Source organism: Callospermophilus lateralis, chromosome 5, assembly GCF_048772815.1.
Source record: "Callospermophilus lateralis isolate mCalLat2 chromosome 5, mCalLat2.hap1, whole genome shotgun sequence".
NCBI classification, from domain to species: domain Eukaryota; kingdom Metazoa; phylum Chordata; class Mammalia; order Rodentia; family Sciuridae; genus Callospermophilus; species Callospermophilus lateralis.
This window is the reverse complement of record NC_135309.1, coordinates 78,942,034-78,949,247: the sequence shown is the minus strand read 5'-3', so window position 1 is coordinate 78,949,247 and position 7,214 is coordinate 78,942,034.

The following is a 7,214-nucleotide window of genomic DNA, read 5'->3' as shown; positions in this document are numbered from 1 at the left end:
AGAAAGGTGCCCTGGCCACCAAGCCTACTGCTAAGCTATGTCTTACCTGTCTCATATCCACAGATAATCTGGTCCCTGAAAATTTGTTCAAATCGATATGTCTGAGGGGAGACAATTGCTGGAGCATCTTACTCAGCTGCCATCTCACTCTACCTCTAGAAAGTTTTTTGTTTGGAAGAAAAGTTGACCCTTAGCACCAGATTATGTATTCAGTTGGCCATTAGCATCAATAAGTCCCACAGAAGTCAGGGATGTGGCTTAGTGGTAGAGGTCTTGCTTAGAATGCATGAGGCCCTAAACCACTACAAAAAGAAAAGAAAAAAAAGCCAATATAATCTTTTATATTTTCCCATTGGAGCCCTACACTTACTTTTTTGTTGTTAAGTTTATTTATAAGTCATTAACTCTGGCTATTCAATGACTTCTACTTGCAGAAATAAATGAACTATACTTTTTTTTTGGTTAATCTGTCTATTGTCAGTTAATTTTCAGGCCTCAATCACTCTAACATAAATGATTACCCTTAATTTTTCTTCCCAATAGGAAAAGACTGTCAAACTGTCACATACAAGCATTTGTGCAAATTCCATGTGAGCACACAAAGCACAATTTTCTATCACAACTGCATATTTTCTTTTACACCTTATTTTTTTTCTTTATACCATGGATTAAACCCAGGGGTGATTAACCACTGAGCAACATTCCCCAACCCTTTTTACTTTTTATTTTTTTATTTTGAGACAGACTCTCACTAAGTTGCCTAGAGCCTTGCTAGATTGCTGAGGCTGGCTTTGAAATCTCAATCCTCTTGCCTCAGCCTCCTGAGCCACTGGGATTACAGATGTGTACCACAGAGCCTAGCCTCAATATTCTGATTTAACTAGAAACTGTTCTTGGTACTCAATGATCATTTATTAATACACTCAACTTTTAGAGTCCAAGCTATTAAGTTACCTCAAGATCTTAGAAATTATCTTAAAGTTGACATACTCAAAAATACAATTCAAGTAAAAAGTTTTCCCCATTCACAAAATTCATTTGCATTCCAATGAATAAGAATTATTTGTATTCCTATCTATTTCGTATAACTAACAGAGGGCTGGACCCTTGTGGAAAACTGAGGCAGCAAAGAGATTCCCCCTTCAAGCCCCAATTCTTGTGGTCAAGTCAGAAAGACTTCAGAAATGTCACTCAGAGTAACAGGCATGAATTTATTGAAAGGATAGGAAAAGGGAAAAGGGACACTCTAAAGGGAGACAGTGGGTCCATCAGAGAGGACCTGAACTCTAGTTTTATTGGGGACTCCAGAGTAGTTTCCAGAGATTTATACCCAGGTCTACATCTTAACATTCCACTGACAGCAGGATTATATCAAACTTTTAAGTCCCTACTGCCATGACAACTCTAGATTATTTTGGTCCTTGCTGACTGGTTCTAATTGGATTCTTCACCATAAATTCTTACAGATTTTATGATTAGGAAGGAATTATCCTTATCTCCCTGCATTATAGAATCAATTATGAAAAGGATCACAAAAGTCTCCCCCTTCAGGGTAACTTGGGTTCCTCTTATCCACATTATTTCAGGTCTGCATTTCTCCTGCAGATAACAAGTAGTTTGCTGAGGAATGTGGCATATCCTGTCCACTTAAGCCAAACAAGTTTGTGGGTAAATTACTTCTTGAAAAAGAAAGCCCCCAGGTAATCACAGTGGGCCCAATTTATAGAATTATTTCCCTTAACCTTGTGTTCCTGCCAATTGCATCTATTGTCCCCTATCAGTACAATAACTAAAACAACGAAAGATGTCAAAACTAGCAAGCTTATTCAAAGTACATGTATGAAGACAAGAACTGGTGTGAATATACTTTGTATACAACCAGAGATATAAAAAATCTGTGCTCTATATGTGTAATATGAATTGTAATGCATTCTGCTGTCATATATAAATTAATTAATTAAAAATGCAGCAATAAATTTTAAAAAAAGAAAAATCTAACAAACTTGTGCAATACAACACCAAGCATTCCACAGACTACCCTGTAATCTTTTTTTCTGATCTTTTCAAATCCTTTCCTATTTTTTCTGGACACTATTTTCTTCTTCTCAGTGCCTCTTCCCCACTATCCTTAAGCTGTTCTAACAACCTCACAGGTATAGCCTGGTGAAATCTGACCTATTCCTTCCCTGTTCTCATTAAAAGTCCCATTTTCCTGTACAATGCAGTTCATTTCCATTAATATTCAGAAAAGCACCACAAATAAAATAATTGATAAGAACTATCAGTCTGATGTACTTTTATGCCCAAATGTCTGTTGTATGTTAATAGTAACCTCAGCAGTAAAGATGCTTATTGTACAAAATGAAACATGTAATTGAAGTAATTTTAATTGGAAGCCAACTGAAGTAAAAATTCTTCACTTTATAGGGAACATGTTTTTGACATGGGGTAAATACTTAGGCAGCCCAACTGTGGCTATTCTTGACCTTCAGAAAGTCAGACTTCAGAGAAAAACTTATAACAAAAGCCATATAAGCTACAATGGTTGGAGAAATACAGGTCAGCTGCAGCCTGGGTGTAACACAGGGTTCCAGTAAGCGCTGGAGGGTTCTTGTCTCACTTACCCAAAGAATGAAGTATACGGATGATGAACATGAGAATTCAATAGCAAATTTCTTAGAAGCAAACAAGGAAAGCTCCCGCAGCATGTGAGGGATCCCAAAGAGGGTACCATTGGTGGCTTGCTATCATTGGAAATTCTCTCTTGATAGTTCTCTTTCAGGATAGTCAAGGAAGTCTGGGCAACAAGAGAATGTAAATAGCCTCAAAAAAGTAAAATACCTGGGGATCAGTCTAACAAAAGAAGTGAAAAACTCTACAATTAAAACTACAGAATTGGGCTGGGGATGTGGCTCAAGCAGTAGCGCGATCGCCTGGCATGCGTGCGGCCCGGGTTCGATCCTTAGCACCACATACAAACAAAGATGTTGTGTCCGCCGATAACTAAAATAAAATAAATATTAAAAAAAAAACTACAGAATAATAAAGAAAGAAATTCAAGAAGATCTTAGAAGATGGAAAAATCTCCCATGTTTTTGGTTAAGCAGAATTAATATAATCGAAATGACCAAACTACCAAAAGGGTTATTTAATGTAATTCCTATTAAATTTCCAAGATATTCTTCATAGAAATCAAAACAACAGTCATAAAATTTACTTGGAAAAACAACAGGCCTAGAATAGGCAAAGCAATCCTTAGTGAGATACTTGAAGCAGGAGTCATCGCAGTACCAGAACTTAGATTATACTACAGGGCTATACTAACAAAACCAGCATGGTATCAGCATAAAAACAGACATAAAGACCAGTAGAACAGAATAGAAGACAAAGACAAACCCACACAAATACAGTTATCTCATCCTAGACAAAGTTGCCATAAACATACATTGGAGAAAAGATAGCCTCTTTAACAAATGGTGCTGGGAAAACTGGAAATCTGTATGCAGTAGAATGAAATTGAAACCCTATTTCTCACCCTGCACAAAACTTCACTTAAAGTAGATCAAGGACCTAAGCATTAGACCAGAGACCTGTGCGTGCTAAAAGATATGTAGGCTCAACTCTCCATAATGTCAGTGTAGGGGCCAACTTCTTTAACAAGACTTCTAAAGTGCAAGAAGTGAAATCAAGAATCAATAAATGGGATGTATCAAATGAAAAAGCTTCTTCACAGCAAACGATACAATCAAGAATGTGAAGAGAGAGCCTACAGAATGTGAAGAAATCTTTGCCACCTGTACCTCAGAGCATTAATCTTCAGAATACACAAATAACTCAAAAAACTTAACACCAAAACAAAACAAAACAAAGAACCCAGTCCATAAATGGGCAAAGGAAGTAAACAGGCACTTCACAGAAGAAGAAATATGAACCATCAACAAGTATATGAAAAAATGTTCAACATCTTGAGCAATTAGAGAAATACAAATTAAAACTACACTGGGAGCCAGGCATAGTGGCACATGCCTATAATCCCAGTGGCTTGGGAGGCTGAGGCAGGAGGATTGTGAGTTCAAACCTGGCCTCAGCAAAAGTGAGGCACTAAGCAACTCAACGAGACTCTGTATCTAAATAAAAATACACACAGGTCTGGGGATATGGCTCAGTGGTTGAGTACTCCTGAGTTCAATCCCTAGTACCAAACAAACAAAAAAACTACACTGCGATTCCATTTCACTCCAGTCAGAATGGCAATTATCAAGACTACATGAAACAATGAATGTTGGAAAGGATTTGGATGAAAAGGCTTACTTGTACATTCCTGGTGGGATTGCAAATTGGTGCAACCACTATGGAAAGGAGTATGGAGATTCCTCAGAAAACTTAGAATGGAACCATCATTTGACCCAGTTATCCCACTCCTCAATATATACCCAAAGGACCTAAAATCAGCATACTACAGTGTCGTAGCCACATCAATGTTCATAACAGCTCAATTCACAATAACCAAGCTATAGAACCAACCTAGATGTCCTTCAACAGATGAATGGATTAAGAATATGTGGGATATATATAATATTATTCAGCCATAAAGAAGAATAAAATTATAGCATTTGCTGAAGATTATCAAGCTAAGTGAAATAAGCCAATCCCCCCCAAAAAGCAAGGCTGAATATTCTTTATGATATGTGGATGCTGACACACAATAAAAGGGGTAGGGAGGGAAGAATAGAAGTTCATTGTATTAGACAAAGGGGAATAAAGAGAAGGGAGCAGAGATGGGAATGGGAGTCTGAGAACCTCTTGATAAATACATTGAACGAATCAGACATAACTTCCCTAAGTGTGTATATGAATGCATGATCAAGTGAGACTCCTCCTCATATACAACTGAAGAATAGGATCCTAATTAGAATAAGTTATATTCCATGTATGTGTAATATGTCAAAATATACTCTACTGTCATGTATATCTAAAAAGAACAATTTAAAAAAGACAGAATGTATGGGTACCCAAGCATGAATTAGGTCTTCTACTCAGGCAACCAAAAACAAAAAACAAGCTTTAGCCTAGGGTTTTAATCTAGGGTAGTAGGATCCTCCTTCTTCAAGGTCCTCATTTCTATCTCCTGCCTCATAGGCATTTAGGTGGATATTTTTCAAATGGTTAGAAATGTTCAGAAATCTGTAATTTTTCTTTGATGGGAAGAGTAATCATTAGGTAAAGGACTAAGTTCTGTGTGGGAGGCCACCTGTGAAGTCTCTTGAGGGATCTTTACTCAGTCCTGAGCCATGGGGGACTTAGATCTTCCCTTAGGAATGATCCCGGTTTTCCCTGTGTATCAGATTGCCCAAGGCTTGAGATCTCTGCCCCTGCTATACTAGCTTTCTAGCTCCAGACAGCTTTCCTAGCTCCAGAGTTGGGCGTAACCCATTGGGAACTGTACAGCCCATCTTCTACCTTATTTGGCAAAGAACATTCCATGAAAAACATTTGATGTTCCCCCATATAAATAAAGCAAGCGTGGGCTCCATCTCTCTCTTTCTTTCCAGTGTGGAAGCTCGATTTCTAAGATCGAGAGCTGTCCTAAACCCACTTTAAAAGATTACTGCCTCGGGCTGGGGATGTGGCTCAAGCGGTAGCGTGGCTGCCTGGCATGTGTGCGACCCAGGTTCAATCCTCAGCACCACATACAAACAAAGATGTTGTGTCCGCCGAGAACTAAGAAATAAATAATAAAATTCTCTCTCTCTCAAAAAAAAAAAAAAAAAAAAAAGATTACTTCCTGTGTACCATGGTTTTTTCACTGTTTTCTCTTTATTAGCTTTTATTCTGTAGCAGTCTACTGAAGAAGAGGATCCCCCAATCCTGCCATCTGCGTGGGACGTGCCTGGGAGTTCTTTTCATTTAGAATAATCTTATTGATGCAAGTCATCTTATGATGACAAAATATTAGGAGTAATGTTTTCCTCTTTGTAGAAAGATCCATCAACAACTAAAAAAAAAAAAAAAAAATTTAAAAACCCTCTCTATCTTTGATGTCTCTTCTTAGTAATTTTCATTCAATGATCCCTCACTGTGTTCTTCACTTATAAATCACAAGATGATCTGCTGTATTCAGAGTTGAGCCTGATCTCTTCCCTGTTGCATTGTCCTTATTACATAGTCTTGACCAAAGTTGTCCTCATCATTTTAACAAACTATCAGGATAGTTTTTTTGTTGTTGTTGTTGTTTGTTTTTGTTTGTTTTGGTTTTGGGTTTTTGGGGGGCATTCTTAGATCTTGTAGGGGAAGAAATGCATATTTTTCTCCATCGGTCATAGATTTATGGCTGAAGCCACCATATCAAAAGACAGATGAACAAAGAAAGTCATGACTCAAGGAAAAATAGATATGATCTTATGGTAGTGAATTAAGGAATACTTTGGAGAACTTTTTAGATTCCTGTCTGTGTCCCTTCATCTTCAGGAATAAGAATGTTCCTTTCCTCCACTGTTGATCAATCCAAACTCAGACACTGCAAAAGTAAAAAGGACTTTATTTGGGAGTCTTAGGAATTGAAATTTGGAAAACACAGATTCACATAGCTCTAAATCAGAGAAAAAAAAAAAAAAATCTTTTTTTGTTCCCAAAAAAGGCAGGGAAAGTGAAATAGCTTATTGTTGTTGTTGATTTATTACAAGACAGTAGTAATTCTTTTATAGGAAACATCTATTAGAATTGAAATTAGTGCTGTGTGACAGGTACTACGTGACTGAGAAAAGATAAAGAAAAGAATGTATATATATTTAGTAAAAATGTCCATAAAACAAGAGTCTGAGAACCTCTTGATAAATAGTCCTGTGTATGTCACCAGCTCCATGGGTTCCTAGACTCTCTATCAGAAAAATCAGAGGAATAAGCCACTTTGTTCTCATGCTTGAGCACAAGGGAGGCAGTCTGTCAGGGACAGAAAACCCAGGCTTGCTGAAACAAAAGGACAGATAAGGGTCACTTTTTAATACTTCTGAGGTAGGCAAGTACCCATTCTCTTGACTTCATCACCAAGTGGAAGTCACCTTTCAGATGCCTTCGTGCTCTTTCTTATTATGCCGTTTCTTGCCAAGCTTGTCCATTATCATCTTAGGTCTCTGCCCTCCTCTGATTTTTACTATGCTAATGGAGTAAAGCTAACTATAGGTTATTTTAGTGATTATTCTGTGCATGACCTTGCC